Source organism: Rhagoletis pomonella, unplaced genomic scaffold (genome assembly GCF_013731165.1).
Source record: "Rhagoletis pomonella isolate Grant_MI unplaced genomic scaffold, Rhpom_1.0 Rhpom_scaffold_00002, whole genome shotgun sequence".
In the NCBI taxonomy this organism is placed as follows: Eukaryota; Metazoa; Arthropoda; class Insecta; order Diptera; family Tephritidae; genus Rhagoletis; species Rhagoletis pomonella.
This window is the reverse complement of record NW_023458556.1, coordinates 88,629,513-88,651,461: the sequence shown is the minus strand read 5'-3', so window position 1 is coordinate 88,651,461 and position 21,949 is coordinate 88,629,513. Positions and strand designations below refer to the sequence as shown.

Genomic DNA, 21,949 nt, shown 5'->3' with positions numbered 1-21,949 from the left:
TTTGAATATTTGCGAAATAGACTAGCCCATTTTGCTTAGTTCCCCACAGTGTTGGGAAATAAAATTGTTCCTTCAGTACGAAATCTATACAAAAACTGTACTTTTCGACTGTAAATTGTATCGACTTTTAAATTTGCTCATATGCATGCATGCATACATAGATGCCCTTCAAGACCAATGATTTGATGGTATTGACGGGAAAGTTTATGTAGGTACATTTACATATTTTACACTTTTATCATAAATGTCAAGGCAGATATTTTAAGATACACTTCTTATCAAACAAATTTTTTTTAATTATTATGAATGGATAAAAGAGACATCTTCTTTGAATTCAGTACTAAAACTTGACATTTCAAGTGCTTATCAAACTTTATACATGTTAACTAGATGCGCCATTTATCTTAAAATTATATAATTTTAATTATTTGTTTATAAAAATGCAGTTTACACTTTCACAAAACCCGTATAAATCCAAAGTTTGATCTTTGCGCAACATTAAAAAAATCAACGAGCTTTTTAATTAGATTTCCTAGAAATACATATTTTGAGTATGCAGTTTTGTAGCCCGATCAATTCAAATAAAGCGCAAGTTTAAAATACATAGCTGCGACTTATCGTTGATTTTTAATATATATATATTTTTTTTTGATGAAGGCGTTGCTCATTTTCTTCATTAAAAAAATCGTCGAACATACTTAGATAATATGGAAGAAAATTACCGACATCGTCAAAAATATGCCATACATCAACTGTAAATCACAGCTACTTTAAATTTGCACTTTATTAGACTAAAATTGAATGAGCTAAAGAACTCCAAAATATTAAGAGATAAAACTTAAATAGAAAGTTCGAAATTTTTACGAAAGTTTGTCGCTTTTTTTTAATGTTGTTCAAAGATTAAACTTATTTTTATTTAGTGTTTGTTAAGGAATAAACTATATTTTTATAAACAAATAATTCAAATTAAAATATAATAAAATAAATAGTCAAATCTAGTCAATATGTGAGTGTCGTAAAGTTATGATATTTAAGAACATCTCTTTCTTTATTAACGATGACACTGTTTCTATATGAAGCTGATTTCGACATTTTGTTTTAATAAAATTTAATATCGAAAATATTCTTTCAAAACTTGCCTAGGAATGTGATATAATGGTTCGTTCAAAACCTTTTTTCAAAACTTATAAAGGCAAAAACGAGACGGCGAAGACAAAAATTTCCCGCAGTGAATTTTCAGATTTTTAAAACGGTATAGTAATTTAATTTTTTAAATTTAAATAAAGCATGAAGACCCTATGGAATAAACGAGTAGATAAAAAATATATAACGGTAAAACTGGCACATACATAAATACACTTAGGTCTCCTTTTATGCAGATTTGAATTTATGCGGTTTTTCAAACCATTATTTCGCAGTAGTGATTTTGCTTTTTTGAGAGTTTTTATTACTTTTTTCAGTGTGTACAAGATGTGTTCTTCTGATAAATAATTTGTCTTTGTATTCTTACATAATAATAATAATAGATTGGCGCTTACACACATGTTAGTTTTTGGCCGAGCTTCTCCTCCAATTTGTGGTGTGCGCCTTGATGTTGTCATACAAAGGGGACAGTTTTACGCCGACTCCGAACGGCGATTGTATTTTTACGAGAGGCTGTTTTTCATGGCAGAAATACACTCGGAGGTTTGCCATTGCCTGCCGAGGGGCGACCGCTGTTAAGAAAAAACCATTTTTTCTAATTTTTTTTTTATGTATTCTTACATAATTCATGTATTTATTGTGGTATTTTTATTTATTTTTTTTTGTTAAAATACAGATAAAATTTTATTTATTTCATTAATGTTCGGTTTTACATGGAATAATAAGTGTTGAAGTGAAGAAATAAATAGTTTTTTTGCTCAATAGTGCCTCACTGGATTTTTTTATGCGGTTTTTTAGAATTTTTTACATGGAGTATCTGAATTTATGCGGTTTTTTTATGCGGCTTTCTGAGGAACGCATGTACCGCATAAAACGAGACCTGAGTGTATATGAAAGAATGCACTCAGGCGACGCCTCTAGCCATTGTGTGTCACAGATTTAAGTTAACGATGGGAATTTTTTTTTCATCCCTCCCCAAAGCCAAATCCTGGCTACGCCACTGCACTGTGCTATTATTAAAAAAACCAAAAACAAAAACTTTCCTCCAAAGTTGCAAAAATTTGTTTAATGTCATTTTATATGAAACTAAATAGTTACTACCTATCCACTTTATATCTGAAATATACATAAGTACTCTAGTTCAATTACTACTAATAAGGATCACAGCGACCTAAAAACCCATACATTTTTTATGAAACTTACCTACTGTCTGCCTGAAACATGAAATGCATATTTTCGTACTTAAATAAGATGTTATCGGCAGACTTGTGCTTGAATGTTAGACACATACATACTCGTTATGGATCCTTACGGCCCAGCAAACTCAGTCTCTAACGTTGAAGAAACATTTTGATTTCCCCTTAAAATTGTAATGTAGCTAGCAATCGAAACGAAATTCGAGAACTACATACATACATATATTAGAATTCGATTAGAGAATGATTATTTAAATACTAGACATTAGAGATCCAACCGTTTTCTCGATATTGAGAACTAAGTCCCCTTTTTGTAGAGAATGCTATAAATCTAGACAGGTTCTCTAATCGGTTTTTTTATTTTCTAGCTTAGAGAAACCCATTAGAATTCGAGTCATTTTATAATCGTTGTAATGTTTCAATCCATTTCGTCCACCGAAGATTTAAAAATTTAAGAAATATTTCCGCATATTTAGTGCAAAAGTTAGGAAATCTAGCAAATTCTTATGGGTGTACATTCTGCAGGAAACGATTTAAAATTAAACACCTGCTGTGAAGCATCGAAAAAGTGCTACGAAAAACTTTCGTAGTCTTGGTTTTTGTACAATGTAGGAAACTTTCGTTCATAATACGAAAACATTTTTCACAACGAAACGAGATTTTACGAACCATACGTAAATATAACGAAACACATTCGTAAAGCACTGAACGAATCTCTGTACGAATAATTTTGTACATTGTAGGAAGGCATTCGTAATATTTACGTATGGTTTTAAAATTTACGAAATCTACAATTCTGTATTCGTACAATTTAGTTAATACTTTCGTATAAAGTACTAATGCAGAAACATGTTTTTTTAAATTCGTAAAACGTACGAATATTTTCGTACAATATACTCAATTCCCGACAGTTTAATATTTCATCATATTTTTATGCATCGCGTGTCATTGCGGAATTACTTGTTGGCTGCTGTAAGACGTATAATATAATTTTAAACGTTTTAAAAAGGGATTTGCTGGATAAAAAAACATCACAAAATTCAATATTAAAGCTGTGGATATACTATGCTTTTACGAGGGACGTTCAATGTATTCTCGATATCGCAATGAAGCACAACTCGAATTAAAGCCAATATATTTTTATTTTTCAATATAACTCCCCATAACCTCAATACACTTATTATTTCTTGAAATTAATTTTTCAATGCCCTAAAAAAAATATCTTTCCTCCTTGTCCGAAAAATGAGCATTTATTGCCGCCTTGAGCTCTTTCATCATCAGAAAGTTTTTTTCCACGAAGATCCTTTTTCAAATTCGGGAACAAAAAGAAATCACTAGGGGCCAGGTCTGGGCTATACGGTGGGTGATTGATTTCTTCGAAGCCACAATCTCGGTTAGCGGTTTTCGAAACACGCGCTGTGTGAACCGGAGCGCTGGCATGAAGAAGCAACACACCGGCAGCCAGTTTTCCCCGCCATTTTTCTTTGATTGCTTCCCTTAAATTATGCAAAGTGGTAGCGTAAGATGCTGCATTGATGGTTTCACCCTTTTTCGTGTACTCAATCAATAAAATTCCTCTCGTATCCCAAAACACTGTGGCCATGATTTTTCCGGCGGATGGAGTGACTTTAAATTTTTTAGGGGGGTCTGCACCTTTCTTATGCCACTGCATAGACTCTTGCTTACTTTCAGGGTCATAGTGATGAACCCATGTTTCATCTCCAGTAACAAGACGGTCCAAAATTCTTGTTGAATTTTCCCCACAAAGCTTTAAAAACTCTCTACTGCACTCCACTCTCACTTGCTTTTGGTGTGATGTGAGCATTCGCGGTACTCACCTTGCACTCACGTTTGAGAGATTAAGATGATCATGAAGAATAGTGTGTATAGTACCTACGGATAGGTTAGTTCTCTCTGCTAATAACTTAGCGTTTATTCGGGCGTCCTCCAGTACAAGTTTCGCAACTTCTTCCACATTTTCTTGTGTAGCGGCAGTAACGGGGCCGCCTGAGCGAGGGTCATCTTCAATACTCTCCCTACCCCTTTTAAATTCACTTGACCACTTTTGTATTGTAGATAATGAAGGTGCAAAATCGTGATGGACAGCCACCATTTCTTCGAAAATAGTTTTTTGACTTTTTCCTTGTTTTGTGAGGAATTTAATCACAGCGCGGTGTTCGATTTTCTTCGACATTGTTGCGTCAGCGATTACGATCTTCTTTCTCCGAAGACTACTAGATAAAGAACGTCCGTAATTATGTGAAATTTTGTATTTCTAACATGAAGTAATGTAACTATTTATTGCAATTATTAAATTACCAACATGAATAGTAAATAACACCGATACCGAGAATACATTGAACGTCCCTCGTAAGCATACAATGTTTTTAACATCGCCTACGCTGCGCCTTGCGCTGCAATGTGGGACTTGATAGATAGGAAATTTATCAGTTACCTATCAACTGCAAGCCTAAGCCAGGAGCACTACTTAATGAAATTAAAAGTAAGTACATGTATGACTTTTCACTGAAACTTGCTTTTCAGATGCCTTATAATTTTCCTTTAATTTATAGTCGTCAAGGAAACAAACATCGATGAAGCTGCGAATTTATTTATTTATGTATTTACTGAAGTCAATGAACAAAATATTCTTACCGACTACACATGTTGGAGAGTATTACTAGTATAATTACATTATTCAAGACAATTATTCACATGAAATAGACATTTTGGCAGTTCGCAACACTCATAATAAATTAAAAAACGCTTACATATAAGTTGAGATCATAAACTACACTAATGACTGATAAAATAATCACTTAACTGGGCTTTAAGAGCAAATTTAGAAACTGATAAGTCTAGGTCTAAAGAATTTGCGAAGACGTTAAACTCAGTTAGAGTTCTATTAATAGGACCATTGCCACTATATGCAGTTTTGCTGAGGCCAACTCGAAATACCTCAAAGTGACGGAGGTTTCTACTCGGAACATTGAAGTGCAACCTCTCAAGAAGGGACGGGCAGTCAATCCTGCCTGTAGCAATGTCAGAAATAAAAGATATCGCAAAGAGTGTTCTTCTATCATTTAAAGACAGTAGGCTGATTAGACGGCACCGAGACTCATATGACGGAATCGGGAGTGTGAAATTTAGCGAATTTAGAGCGAAACGGAGGAAAATTTTTTGAACTCTATCCAACCTGTTTATATGAATAGCATGAAATGGTCTCCAAATAAATGCCGCGTATTCTAATTTAGACCGCACAAAAGCAGAAAACAGCTTCTTAAGTGTGTATGGATCTGAGAAATTAGAAGAGTTCCTTCGTACAAATGCAAGCATAGCAAGCGAGTTTTTTATCGTATAATTAATATGCATAGCAAAAGTAAACTTAGTGTCAAAGTATACCCCCAGATCCTTGACTTCATTAACCGACTCAAGCGTAGAGTTTGCAATGCTATACGACGTGTGCAAGGGATTGTGCAGTTTAGTGAACGTCTCTTTGTGACATTTATTAACGTTGAGATACAGTCGATTCCTAACGCACCAATTGTTAAGCTTATTAAGCTCTAATTGAAGAGCTGTAGCATCATTGGTGCAGCCAATCTCAGAGTAAAGTTTCAAGTCATCCGCGTAAAGCAGAAACTTAGAGGATGAAAAACACGAAGAGATATCATTAATGAACAGGTTAAAGAATAGAGGTCCTAATATGCTACTCTGAGGTACACCTGAGATAGCAACAAAAGGGTCCGAAGCAACACCATCTACGACAACCGCACTTATCCTGTTATGTAAGTACGATTTAGCCCACTTTAAAAAATTTGAATGAAAGCCAAAGCACTCCAGCTTAGTTTAAAGAATTTTGTGGGAAATTTTGTCAAAGGCTTTGGAGAAATCCGTATAAATCGTATCCACCTGCACGCCTCGACGAAAGGCTGAATAACAGTCTTCAGTGAAGACAGAAAGATTAGTTAGCGTAGATCTCGCTGCAACAAAACCATGTTGGTTAGAACTGATCATATGTTTGACGTGAAAGTAGATTTTATCATTAACGATAGCTTCAAGAAGTTTGGCAACGGTTGATAGTCTAGAGATCGGTCTGTAGTTAGAAATGTTATTCATACAACCGCTCTTAAATACTGGGGTGATAGAAGTTCGCTTCCAATCATCGATAAAAATTCCAGATGATAAAGATTTGTTGAATAATAATTTCAGCGGTTCCACCAGCGAATCACAACTCTTAAATAGAATTGCCGAGAGACCATCAGTATCAGTGTGCGAAGAATTTTGTATGTATCTTATCCCTTTAATTATGTCCTCATCGGAAAGAACGAGAGCGCCAAAGTCAAAGGGAGAAGACATGGCAGAGGAAAGGTTCCGCTGAATACAATTTAAATCATCGTCGGACACTTCTACGTCCGAAGCGAAATTAGACGAAAAAAACTCCGCAAACAAGTCGGCCGCATTTTCACTGACGTAGCTGTGAATTCCTTATAAAAAACTGTTTTGGGTATGCTTGAGGATTTTCTTTTGGAATTAATGTAGCGCCAAAAAATTTTCGGATTATCCCTTACCTCCAGTTCATAGTTCCGAACATACCTTTTGTACAACACTTTGTTTAGCTCACTGAACTCATTTTTATAGGACACAAATATGTCATAAAAGTGCTGCTCTTTAGTAGACCTAAACTTTTTAAAAAACTTATTTCGCAAATTCTTTAGCCGTCTTAGCTCATTAGAAGACCATGGTACCTTAAAATTTTTTCTATTGAAAGTTGGAACATATTCAGTGCACAGCTTAGCAATGTTAGACTTGAAGATGTCAAAACAACCTGCTACTTCGTTATCGCCAAACAGAACTTGCCAATCAAACTCACTGATAGCTGAGTCTAACGGTTTAAAATCGCAACGAGCGAAGTTGAAAGTAGTTTTTACGTTAGTAGAAGGTAAGTCAAAAAATTCAGTGAATTGCATCTCCAATAATACAGGCACGTAATGCATGTTCGGCGGAGAGATAGAAGAAGCAGGTTGCGATATACTAAAATCTATGTTAGAACTAACAAAGATTAAATTAAGTAAGCGATGCAGGCTATTATGCAAGCTATTCACTTGAACCAAACCCAAACTAAGCAGACTATCAATAAGATAGGACTCGCATGAGTTACATATATTCGATGGTGTTAGAGATAAGTCATTGCCCAAGTGTAACCAACTAAGATTAGGTAAATTGAAGTCCCCAAAAACGCATAACTGATTATCACCCACGGTACGGTAAGCACATTATCAACGTGCGCTCTATAGATGTTTTCACTACTTTGCGGCGGAATATAAGAAGCGCAAATATAAAGTAAGCCCTGCGATCCACGAAAACACACACATAACTGATCCAGCAACGTATCAATAACATGTAAAGAAATAGGCACCGCACTAAGGCTGCCACGAGCTGCAATGAGCACACCTCCAGCTCTGCTACAACCCGTCTTGATAGCATCTCTATCCTTACGGAAGACATCAAACATATTTGGATCAAAGAATTCCGCGTCCAAGAAATTCGAGTTCAGCCATGTTTCAGTTATCACAAAAACATCAAAATCCATATGTGAGCTAAGCATGCGTACAACATCTGACTTACTTCTAAGCCCAGAGGTTTATGGTAGTAGATTCTAATACGCTTATGTGCATGGGAAGGAGTCATAAGAGCTACTCCTGTTGTGTTGGTTTTTCGACTTTGCGAAAAAAAACGGAAAGGCCGAACAGATACATTAACAGGCCAAAACTCTGGCTTCATCAGATTATTATAATGTTGATCACTGACCCCGAGGTTAAAATTAATATACGTGAGCGAATTCGTATCCGACCCATTTTTTACCAATTTAAAACATGAAATCTGTTGCTTTTCAATACCGGCATATTTCGCCACATAATCAATTATATTGCCAGGTAAGACTGTTGGCAGGAATGATGACAAATGTAGCCACTTAACATTAACACGGGCAGCTACACCAAGTTCATTACAGACATTAGAACCCATCACACGAGTACGCTTTTTGCTTTTCTTATTCCTTCTGTTCTCAGCTGTTAACCAAGCAGAGTTATAAGTCGCATCGGTAGGCACATCTGCATTCGTATTGATAACACTAACAGCGTCGTTTTCAGCATAATTACGTGCATGATGATTCGTTAGCCGCACCAACATCATTAGTATGAACATGAGCTGCTGCATTAACTTCCCCAGTATCAGCAGAGTTCGCAGAAAGCGGAGAAAAAAACACATTAGCATTAACATCGAGCGGTGACAAAACATTCTTATCGCTAGCAGGTACAGCGTTATCAGCATCAGCATTAGTGATGTTGGTACTGTGAGAGGCATCAGCAGTTGATTTGTTTGCTCTTTGTGCCGTTCCAGGTGGAACAGTGGTAGACGGGTCGTCAACACTCGCAGATTGAGACCAAGTTAATTCGGGTGAAGGCGGAACGACCACAATTGAAGAACGGCAATTGTTATTGCTAAGATTGTCCACAGTAGCAATAGGCGTATTAACCGCAATTTTGAGTGTATTAACCTCAGCAACTATCATTTCTAGGCATTTTGCATTGTTGTTGTCTATGATTTTTCTTGATTGCATGTTGGATTTAATTTCATTTGCCAACATATCAATTTTATCAGAAAAGTTTTTGAAATTTGCACTAATGGCACTCGTTAAGAAGTCAATGCTAAGTTTCTGTGAGGCCATGATCGAGTCATACGTCTTACAAAGTTTTTCAGGCATATTAACACACTCAATACAAAAATAACCAATATGGCGGTTCCGTTGAAACAAATTAACGTCGTATTCGGACACAATGGTTTCGCAACAGGTGCGATGAAATCGCTTTTTACAAAAGCCACTGCACGGCACTATTAGATTGTCACTTCTTGAAAATGCTTTACCGCATTTACCACAGGAATTGTCCATATTGAAGCAATAAAAGAAAACAAACAGGAGCGAACCGAAAACACGTCTGCACGACACGACAGCTAAATGTTGTCAATTGCCTCTACATAAAAATGTTATAATGTTTAAGAAAGTAAAACCAGTATTTTTTATATTCTTTCATATTTTACATCTTATTATATTTAGTTTTGTTGAGTCTCATAGTTTAACACTTTGCATCAATATACTTTATTGAATGAAGCCTAAGCAATAAAAAATATGTAGTATAGAACCTATTCGTATGCATATAAATAAAATACTTAAGTTTTATTACAGGTAAAATAACCTTTTTTATTAATTCTAAACTACATTGTAGTCAGAAAATTCTTCTTCTTCTTTCGTAGAACGTTATAGCACAACACTTTCATTATATTTTAATCACTAATGTTAAGCGTTTTTGCAAAACGTTTTGTTAAACAAAAACGCTTAAAATTAACTATAAAAACAAAATAAAAGTGCTGTGTTATAATTCGTAATATGTTTTTTTACAGTTTTTTTACAGAATGATAGCAATCGCACATTCTACGAAACAAGCGCAGATTTTACGAAAATAATTTCGGTAAATATACGAATTATTTCTGTGCATTTTACAAAAATTGCGTAAAAACTAAGAAATAGCACGAAATTCTTTAGTAAATAGTACTAAATTCTTTAGTAAATAGTACGAATACATTCGTAAAATGTACTAAAGATCTGATGCGTCATATTTTCGTAGTATGTACGAAAACGATTTCGTACAATTAACGAAAACTTTCGTGGCTCAAAATGACAAAAAATTTCTTAAGATTTACGCAAGTTTTCGTTATATTTACCCAGATTTTATTTTCAGTGCATATTACAGGCACGTAGGTAGGTTCGATGGCAGTCCCAGAAGTAAGGCGCTCTCTTAAAGAATTGGTAGATTATCTTTTGTGATACCACATTCTGAACGGCAGAAAATACTTAACCGATAAAACTCATTGGGCCGATTATTTAATTACGAATTCGGCTAACCTCAAAGCCTCAGATCTCCTCGGGCTATTAAGAATGTGGGAGCGAAAGTATTTCAACCTTAACCTTCCGAACTCTGGGCACCGAAGAAGGTTGTGTTGAGGTGATTCCACCTCGTCATCTTCCAGGCAACTGCGACACGCGGGATCAGGTAATATGTTCAGCCTTTCTACGTGAATACTGATGGGGCAGTGACCCGTTAAAACTTCCACCAACAGTGAAAGCTGTGGCTAAGGGGTGCTGCCCCTGCCCACCCATGACCAGAAGGGCCTTGCAATCGCGCATGTCCTGGTTTTCGCTCAGAGCTCGCTAAACTGGCATGAAGCTCATCTGTTCAATAATGTACCACAGGTGATTAACGGCATCTGCAATTCGTCAGTCACACAGTTTCCCTCAATGTCGCTGTGTCCCGGAACCCAAATGAGCCTAATAGAGAGGTATTGCGACGCAACTGAAGGAGAGAATAGACATTCCTTAACTAAATTAGAGCGCACCTCCAACGAACTTAAGTCCGTGAGAGCCACAGAATAAATGCTCACCTCCCTGACTGTCATCGCACTCCTTAGCAGTGGCTCCACCGCCTCCTTAATATCAGCCACTTCTGCGTGGAATAGGATTTCTGAACTTAGGACTGATGGAAAGTTCTCGACGGAAGACTCCTCCACCAACCCTACCGCCCATTTTCGATCCATCCTTGAGGGGGAATGGGTAGAGAAGAAGCTGCTGGGAGCCAGTAATCCGTGCAATCATTGATGAAATCGATTTCCCTGAATCTAATAGCTGTGCGCAATGTAGACAGGCACTATGTTCAGCATTACGTTAAGTGTCAATCACCCCTACTAATACCAATTAAGGCAGCCCTTTGTACGCGCCTCAAGCGATTAGCTAGTGTAGCCTTCTCAAATGAGTTGCACCAGACTAGGGCTTCATAAAACATAATAGGCCTGACTACGGTCTCGCAGAGGTAATAGCTCCCCTACAGCAGTATAAGGCCACTGCCGCCTTCCTTACCCTTTCCTCGATGTTCGGCCCAAGTACTTCACCGATAGCTTACTAATCTCCAAAAAACAGAGGGAAGACCAGCGTCAGGGATTTTATAGTTTTTAGTGAATAGTGACTGGGATTGACGGCGCGGCCACTTCTTGCCGCCCAGTTAGTAACCATGTTAAGGTACCGTTGGATCAGTTCATAAAGAGTATCTAAGTATGTATTTATGTTTAACCATAAGTGCAACATCGTCTGCGTAGGCAGTTACGCGACAGGCTTCGTTTCGTGTTGAGGTCTTGATAGGCGATCCCCAAGAAACACAGGTGTTTTATTTAAAAAATCTAAGGAAACCTTTGGACGATGGAGAAGTCATCGTAAAGATTGACTTTGCAGAAAATTATAGCTTCATTGTCTAAGATGCCGCCCAATCTTTCCATTGGAACAGCGAACAAGTAACATTCGTCACATCGGTTTTTTATTATAAGGATGGATAGAAAATAAAACACGGCCGAACTGTTATGAGTTCAGATGATTAAAAACCTTATACAGCCACTTTTTACGCTTTCGAAAAAAATGATACGCGAGAACGTTAGAAAAAGCAATAGATAGATGGTGTATCACAACATTATAAAGATGACTTCAATTCGAAAGCAGAGATACATTTTCTAGGCAACATATCACGGAAAGGAGCCATGCGATGGACTTGGAGGGAACCTACGATTAGCTACGCGTACAAGCCTACAGTTACCTACAAATATGTAGATCAATTGTTTCAGCAATGCAATTATACGCATGGGTAACCTCATCTTTAAAACAAACGGCGATGTACATTTCAGAAACTAAAAAGTTGAACGATTTTATTCCAACAACCGAGGGCCTTCTTGTAAAAGAAACCAGTTAAAATTAAAAGTTATATACTAAAATTATTCTGAATTTGCTACAATCGTAATTCATTAAATTATCATATCAGTTTTACGAAATATATCCTTTTCTATTGAACCGGCAATTATAAACAAGCGTCTAGGATAAATTTACCTATCTGGCTAACTGATGCAGATCCTACTATAACATTTCTAGGGTATTATAGCTATGCCTGATGCTATATTTTAAAATAAAAATTAAAAAAAAAAAACTGTGGAAGTTTCCAAAATTTTGTTTTGAAACTTTTACTTCCGGTGTGCTATACAAAGTAAAATGTAAATGTAAGTCTCCATAAAATTAAAACAAAAAATCTATGCCAAGAAGGAATAACAGTCAAACCCACTTTTAAAATTTTTTTGTAGACGAAGGCCTAGTTTTTCTTTTGTTAATTTGTTATATGAATTTTTTAGAGTATTTTACGTTGGTGGCATGAAGTTTTTGCCTGAGAAGACTCCTAGTACAATTTTCCGAAGAATCATTTTCTAGAATATATCAATCCTCTAACGACCTTCCATATTTGCCTTTTGCGGGGTTTCTGGAAGCAGTGGTGCCGTTTTAGCCCTTTGGTGGCTAGATTTAGCTACCACATACTTTTTTAGCCACATAAATTTAAAATTGCCCCTAGCCCTTTGTTTAGCCCTTTGGAGAATTTATTCATCCTTGGCATGAAAAAGTTGTATATGCTTAATTTGATCCAATTTTTTTTTTTTTTAAGTAAGAGAAGAATTTTTAAACTAAGAAATACTGATATACATACATATGTATATATACATATATGTATTGTATGCTCCTTACGTTTTTATACATACATACTATAAAAGTGTTAGGACCGTTAACTTATCTATTAACGATTTAACTATAGTTTAAAATATATGTATAAGTTTACGGCCCTTAATATGCTTAATGGCCCATCAAGTCGATTGACCATGTATGTCCTTGTGGTGTGATTGTACCAACTGCTAGTGCGACTTCAAAAACTGTTTGAAAATTTTATGATTGTACCAGCGGGCTGGTGTCGTAAATGGTGAAATTAGCTCATTTTTCTAAGTAAAAAGTATTTTGGGGGAAATTTCTTGCACTATATGAGTCAAGATTAAAGTTCACGATATTGCAGTTGTGAATAAAAAAAACAATGTTTAACAAAATGGTAGAAAAATTGCGAAATTTCGGCTATAATCATTTCGATCATTTCTGGACTTTATTTGTAAAGAAATAGATATTGTACCAGCATGCTGGGAAGTTATAAGCTTCAAGCCTTATGGTACAATCATTTGATGGAGCCACACAAAAACGTTTTTGGTTGGATAAAATATTACCTTTTTTCCAGAGTACATTGTTTTTCTATACCATTACTTATTTAAAATGTTTGCGTGTATACTTAGATATGCATGGTGAAACGAATACAGAAGATGGCGCTGATTGTGATACCGCTAACTGTCTCTTAAAAATTTTGACAGAAATATGACGTCATAGGAGATTTTGTGTATTGCCTGTGTGATATACATATACATACACATATGCAAAACATATACTTACTGATAGATCCCTCTCAGCTCTTTTCACCGGCAAACCTGCGATGGCGTCATATTCACGTTACTCTGACGAATTTCACATCAATCAGCGCAATCTTTTATTATATCGGTATTGTTAGATATGTATATGTAAGTAAAAAATTTTAGCTACCATTTTTAGCCACAACAACTTTTTTTAGCTCTTTTTTAGCCCTTTTTTAAAAAGAATGATTCGCGAAAACACTGTCTGGAAGTAAGGGTCAAAATGATCTTTTAGGGCGGGAGCTAATGGGTTAAAATGTTCTATGAAAATATTTCCCATCAAATTTTACTATATGTGTCTAAACCTTTAATTTCGCTCAGACATTTATTTTAACCATTTTTCCACTTTTTTTAAAACTACTTACACCGGGATATACGTTTGCCGTGGTCGTCATCAGAAATCACTCTTGCCAACAAGTGCTACTTTGGACTGAGTAGGTAATTGAGAAGTAAAGTCCTCTCTCGTCGTATAAAGATCACACTAGCACAGCGGCATATCACACCATCATTTCACTAAGTAGCTGTAAAACTAATTTTTTCTTTAAAGTGCGGTGTTATTAATTGTTTTGATTTTTAGTGCCAGTGCTTTTCGCAATTTATATGCTGCTGGGCGAAATATTTTTTCCACAGCTCAATTTAATTACACAAGCTGTACAAAATATAAGTTGTCCACCTGAGCTAAAACCACCTTTGCCGAACTCATTAAAAAAGTATTGCGACTTATTTAAGTATTGACTTTTGGCTATTAACATATTTTTCAAAATTGAAAACTCTCGCATCGAGAAGCCGCTTTCCAGTCTAGGTTTCTTTTCAAATATCGGTGAGCACATTTGATATTCATCGATAAATTATTTTCTTACTGGCCGTCTTCACCTGAGAGAAGTTCTCGCTTGCGCTCTTGCAGTTTACGAGAAAAAGTAAGTACTTTCGCAGTCCCCACGTGCGATATCTCGCAAGCGAGAGCCTCTCCAGTTAAAAAGCTCACTGCACAATGAATGTCAAAAAAGGCATATGAAAAAATTTTAGGAATAAGAACCAATAAGGCTTGAAAAGCTTGAAAAGGCGCAATAAAATGGCAATAAAAATAAATAAAGCAATTGCGACTAAAAAAGAAAAAAAAAAAACAAATTTAGCTCGTATAGATCGGGGAAACTTAAATATTTTGCTAATTTTATCCTAAGTTGAAAGGCAAAACAAAAAGAAATTTCCAAGTGCAAACTTAAAAGTCGATTTAAAATAAATTTGATATGCTACAGCAACCTATATGTAAAAAAGTTTGGTTTTACCATGGCGCAATAAACAGGTGAAGTAATAAAACAGCTTTCTTGCTTGGCCTATCTTATACATGATTTTAAAGGCAAAATTATGAAACAATATAGTGCCAAATCAGTTAATATGGGGAAATCAGAGATGATGATCTTCAGAAAAGGAGGCAAGGTGGCTAAGAAGGAAAAATGGATTTATAAAAATCACTCCATAAAAATTAGCTCCGAATTTTCTTATCTAGGTGACCTGTTAACGACAAAGATGTCGTTTACAAAACATGTTGAAAAAAGAAATTTATCTGGAATAGCTTTTTGGCAAACAAATATTTAACACTTGACTCAAAATGGAAACTTTTTTAGCAGTGGCTAGGTCAATACAAGCATATGGTTCCCAACTATGGAGCTCGTAATATTTTCAATAGTGTGGATAAGCTGTAATTATATTTTATGCAAAAGGTATTGAGATTGCCTAGCTTCACCTATATTATTATGTTAGAAACCGCAGCGGAAAGTAAACACATTTTCACGTTAGATTTGCACTTGCGCTCCGTCCTAAAAACTTTATTCGTATATAAGGAAAAACGCTTACCGCATATTCTCTCGAGAAAATGATAACACTCCCCACAGGCTTGGTTCAAGGACTTAAACGCTTTAGGCAACGAACCTTGGAAAATTTGAATAGAGATAATTGGAACAGAAAATGAAAGCTTTTGTTAGACGAAATTAAGAGCAAAGAAATTGAAGGTTGGAAATATAGCGTTGGAAATACAAACAGATTCTATAGAAACTTACCCCCTTATTCTAGAACCCGAATTTTCGTAATTCGTAATTCGTAGCTACGCTACGAAAAACGAGAAATCCACATGCTGCAACCCTTGCGGAAACATGTGCAGGATTGCCAGCTATCAGTTGTTTTTCGAAGATAGCTGAATGAAGGAAAACAAAGTGGAAAGGAATCAAAAAAAACACTCATCATGTGTTTGTTTATTGTAAAATTGGTTAATTTTACATATTTCGAGAAAATTATGGATTCTGATGTATTTGCAATTATAGCAGCAGAGTAAGCGGGCGCTATGGCAATGGATTCACAAAGGTATGCCGAGCTGTCGGGCATAGTAACCATGGGCGCATCTATGTCAGCTTCTGGTTGAATTGTTGAACCACAAGCCAGAACTCCTCCTATCCCTGAAGCTCTGGTTCTCAATACAGTTAATGCAATAACAGCTTCTTCCAAGCCATTGAAAACATGCACTTTGTTAGGTCCACCACCAGTAGCGCTTGCTTATGCCTTCGGCCGCGCTTAGGGATTACAACCCTTACTAAGTAGAGTTCTCCTTTCTGTGTTGCGGGGAAGAGGGGCTTCCGCGTGTCAAAGGTATACAACATTTCTGGTGCATATCACTCCGGCTACGCCGTCCACAGTATTTTTGCGCAGAACCCACGTCGAAATTTACAAAAAGGTGCATAGTGTAAACCGATTTTATTAATAAGCTAGTGGTAGGAAATTTGAAACATTTATCTTAAATAAAATGTGAATCCTTTGATTACACGTGTATGTTAAAGTTTTTGGATTCGGGTTATGCGTTTGGACACAACAACCGAAAATCGTTGTACATTAACTAAACCGGACCCAAGTTTCTCGATAAGGGGCAACAAATATTCTCTTTTGCTCGTTTATATAAAGCAGTGGATAAAAATATACGTACATGCGAAAGGCACATTTATCTGTTTAAATGAACACCACCAATATTTCTTGCAAACACACATCGATTTACATCTTTTATTTCGCCTCCGACACAGAATTGTTTTCGTACAAAATTACGCAAAAAAGCTTACTCGTTCGTTTTTAGGCATGCCATTGTTACGAATTTCGAAAATTCGAAAATACGATTCGGATTGCAGCATACTATTTCTACGATTCGTAGCAAAATCCGAATACGAAAGTGTTGCAGAATAGGGGTGTTAGACTGGAACGCAGGAAGGTTGCATATGGTAGAGGGAATCGATCAAAATAAGATAATGTGGCTGTTAAGAGCTAGAAGTGACCTCTTAAATTTAAATGGAAATTGATTCCAGGCAACTGCATCAAAAATGTGTTGTTTGTGGGAATTAAATTGAAAACATCCTGCATTTTCTAGGCACATGCCCGATACTAAGTAATGAATAAATGTTAAATGTACTAAACCTAAAAGCAATTGATTTGAAAAATATTGTAAATTATATTGTGTACGCCTTAAAATACAGAAGTGAAATAGTTGTTTCCACATGTATTATTAAGTTATAGGTAAATTAAAATAATATGTTTAAGCGACTTATGCATTTCCCGAATAAACAAAGAACAGCGAACACACACACGCATTTGTATTGCATTTCCCTCATACACCAAGTGCAGCAAACACACACACGAACTTGTGTTTAAAAGTAATTTGCTCGTTCTTAATTGGATATGCATTTTTTATGTAATTCTCAAATATCTCTTCGATGAACTTAGAGAAGTGATAAGTCGCTGGCATTTTCAGCCATGGTGAACGCTAACCCAGCTTGGCTATCACACGGTGCTTTACGCATCACTCTCACTCCACTCCCGGAGTATTTTTGGTATGGTAGTAAGCTACGGCTTACAAACCACACTTGGGCTCTGCATGAATGTATCCCTGAATAAATCTCAGCTCATTGCACGGCAGCTAGAGCATGACTCCTCCAATGGAGTCCCCCAATTGATATATGGTAAAAGGGGCACATCTTGCGCTACCGCTTCATCAGTCTGCCCGCATATCTCACTCTCTCTCTCTCTCGCATAGCAGGCATATGAAGTGCGTGGTTGCCTTGATGTGCACCTATAAACCATATGGGCTCATTGAGCTCGATATATAAATACTCGCACCAAAGATTATCCCAATCTCCTCTACCAGGGATGAAAAATGGAAATTTCAGATTGTACCTAATATCATAAAATAAGTGTACCTAATTGAGACAGATTGTACCTAAAAAAGTTACATCATTCGTTTGTAGGCATATGAAAAAAGTGGAAAAAACAACAACAGTTTATAAGCCGAACTTAGCACAGTTTGTAGATCACTGGCTCTTTAAGCTGGGGTCGTTGGATCAGGAGATGTGGTGATCTCCGAAATAGCAGCTATAACTGCTACCATTTATAAGTTATTGTTTTTCCGCAATAGTTTTCAATTAAAACGACCTCAAGCTTAATAAAAAGTTTGTATAACGTAGTTTTTTATCAATATTTTTTTATATGAATTTTAAAAGGTGGATACCTTAAACTTGATTAGGTTTTTTTTTTTTAAGCTGAGCTTATATCTACATGTAGACTATAGTCTAATGGGATTCGGAGAAGCTTTGTTTTTGTCTAATTTTGTCTACTGAAAAATATTTGCGGATAACACAATTTGCGAAATTTATTTTTTTATCCAGCTTTTTATAAAGCAACAGGGAAATTCTGTTAATTTTTCTGATTCCCTTTGATAAGTGCACCAAGTCCAGAGAAAATAAATATATTTCCAGAAATCAAATAGCGAATATGGGTCAAAAAGCTATTGCCTCAACTTTAGAAAATATGAAATTTGGAGAAAACCTAGATACAGAACTACATTTATGGGCGAATACAATTTATAGAAAAGTTAAAAATGTTATTATATTCGGGGAACTTTAGCTTTTATGGTTTCAATATATTTAACAAGTCAAACAAGTAAGAAAGTCTAAGTTCGGGCGGAGCCGAACATTAAATACCCGGCGCTAGTATTAAATATATGTGTTTCACCTTTCCGAAAGCTACCGCTACATGGTAAGCCGGGGTATATCAATTTTGAGTAAATTAGCATCCTTAAATTTCGCAATTTAGCATTTCTGAAATTTGCCGTTATATGAAAAACGGCCGTAATTTTAGTCCGATTTCAATAATTTTCAACGTTTTACTTTTATGTGGCAAGCATAATAACCATACCGAGTTTGGTACAAATTGGTAAAACGGTTACCGAGATACATATATGTGATCATAAGTAGGCGGTGCCATGCCCATTTTCCAAAATTTTACCATAAACGTATTTCTTGGTAAAGAATTGTTGCAAGCATCAATTTTGAATAAAATAGCTTTAATATTGACTGATTTATCGAAGATTTCGTATTTCTCTAAATTACCGTTATATGGGATGTGGGCGTGGTTATTGTCCGATTTTAAAAATTTTCGGCGATTTCGTATGTTATACCAAGGCCAACAACTGTGCCGAGTTTGGAAGAAATTGGTGCAGCGGTTACCAAGATATACACATGTACCTATAAGTGGGCGTGGCTACGCCCATTTTCCAAAAATTTACAATATTCTTATTTTTCATCTAAAATTTACTGTCAATTTTGAGTGAATAATCTTTAGTAGTTACTAAAATATCGCAGTTTTCGTATTTCTGAAAATTACCGTTATATGGGAGGTAGGAGTGGTTATTGCCCGATTTTTCCCATTTTCAATACCATCCGTCCTACGCCAGAAAGAAGTACACGTACCAAGTTTCGTTAGGATATCTCGAGTTATCGTGTGCACAGACGGACGGACAGACAGTCACCGCTTAATCGATTTATCTTTTCATTCCGATCATTTATGTATACATTTGTCTATATCTATCTCGGTTCGTTTTGCCTGTTACAAACAACCGTTATGTGAACAAAGTTATAATACCCTTGTGCACAAGTGCGCTCGGGTATAAAAAAATTATAGTTTAAAAAACTAAAACCTCCCTGTTATAATTGCCATTCGTACTGTCATCAGGTATGTAACTTGAGAATAGAAATCGCTGCATCTTTTAGGCGCATCAACATCACATAGTTACATCCCGAGCTAATAAAAGAAAGGTAAAAATGCATTTCAACAATTGCAAAGGTAGAGCGCTTGTAGATTTCACACCGTCATTCGAGAAGGGAGTACGCCGGTCTTGGGCGCAATGACGTTTTATGGAAGAAATTAGTTTGAATTTCGAATACAAAAAATATTACAAGAATTACGAATTTAAGGATAGCCAAGTGTCAATTTTTCGTAGTGGCACTTCTAAATATAATGTAAAATGTTTAAGAGAATACATAATATGATTTTGTTAATTTCTTCCTTTTGACCACTTTTCTTTAGAATTGTTTATTCTACAAAATGAAAGCGAAGCGAAAAGAACAATTCATCTAATCAAACGATGATTATACCTAAAATCTAGTGATTGTACCTAATGTACCTTTACCCCAGGAAACGTCGGAAAAAGGTACAATTGTACCTATTTTTTCATCCCTGTCCTCTACTCCTCTAAATCGATCACAACTGTAAATCTGGTCTACCACTCTCCCTCAGTTAAACATAATCCGACTGACAACTTAAGAAAAGTTAAAGTCGTGTGTTCTTTAATTGTTAACCGTTTAAAGGAACTGCTTATTTATTTAGTTATTCAAATCTTTGTTAGATGTTAATATACAAATAAAGAATTGCTACTACTACTACTACTAGTGCCAAATCAATATGAAATCTCTTTTTTTAGCCGATTTCGCTATTTGCCGTATTTTATTAAAATTTAAATATATGTACATAAGTTTCCATTTTAAAAATTTGGCGACCTAAAATCTATTACAACTGCTAGCCTTATATCGGAGAAAATTTTCATGTCGGACTGTGTTAAGTATATAAAATTTATAGAATTTTCTCTAATTCGAAAAGTCTTAAAAATACTGAGCCGATTTCAATGATTTTTATTTTATGTGAATATACAATGACCCAAATATTAACTGGGACGCGACATTTCAGCTTATTATTTTTTTATGAAAGTATAGCTGATTACTTACAAAAATTATGAAAATTCTGCATTTTTTTATTTAAAATTTTAGTATAGTAAATGCATTGATTATTGACAATTTTTTGTTGACACTGTTCCGCATATAAAAACATTTTAGAACATACTTTGTATGAAAAAAATTCGTAACACCGTTATAAAAAAAAATTTCAAAAATCAACGGCAAGTCTTAGCTACTTAAAATTTTCACCATATCGAGCCCTAACCGCCAAAATAACGTAAGCGACATTTTTTTCAAAATTTCCTTTTTGATGCAGAAATGTATCTAGATGCTCTAGGAATATTTCTGCATCAAAAAGAAAATTTTGAAAAAAATTTCGCTTACGTTATTTTGGCGGTTAGGGCTCGATATTATACTAAATTTTAATGGAATACAAAACTGCATACATACCATTTTGTAAATATGCTGATTAAAAAGTTAAAAGTTGGTGGAATTGATATTTATATGGTGTTTGTTGAGTAATCAGCTATATTTTCATAAGAAAATAATAATTAAATAAATAAAATAAAAATAAAATAAATAATAAAAACTTTTTAATATACCACGCTTTAATAAATGGACTAAAAATTAGAAAATAATATATCTCAGTCCCATAGAATTTGTTTTGATAACTTTGATTTGGAAATTTTAGCAAAAGTCATTATAAACCATTTATGAGATGGAAAACGAAAAACGTGGAGCGCATGCAATACAAAGCATTAGATTTAATTGACAATATTCAAACTACATATTATTATTTTTATGTAAACTTTTTAAGCTTAAACCGTTTTGTCATTTGAGGGGATTTTTTCAAAAAACATCTTTAAGAAACTATTTTTATTCATAAAAAACTCGATTATTGGAGGTATTTTCAAATCGGTCCAGCTCGCTTAAATCTTAATATTTTTCCGAAACATTTTGGTGAACGTCTTAAAATGTAATAGATTTTGTAATCCCGGCGGAAAAACCGCAACTTTTTTTTTTGATGCAGTCTAATGTACATACATTAGGGCAGGTAAAATTTTTTGCATCAAAAGCACATCGCGATTATGGTTATTTGGGTTATTTTAAGCATTTTTGCCCAAGAAACCATAGGTCTAAAATGAATTTCGAGCC

General features: G+C 35.3%; 1 protein-coding gene across 1 annotated transcript in view; it reads right to left on the bottom strand.

The window, feature by feature from the left end:
- Window positions 1–21,949, bottom strand: part of LOC118755845 (syntaxin-binding protein 5) — a gene marked incomplete at its 5' end in the record, with an annotated part of 814,838 nt that overhangs the window by 575,777 nt on the left and 217,112 nt on the right.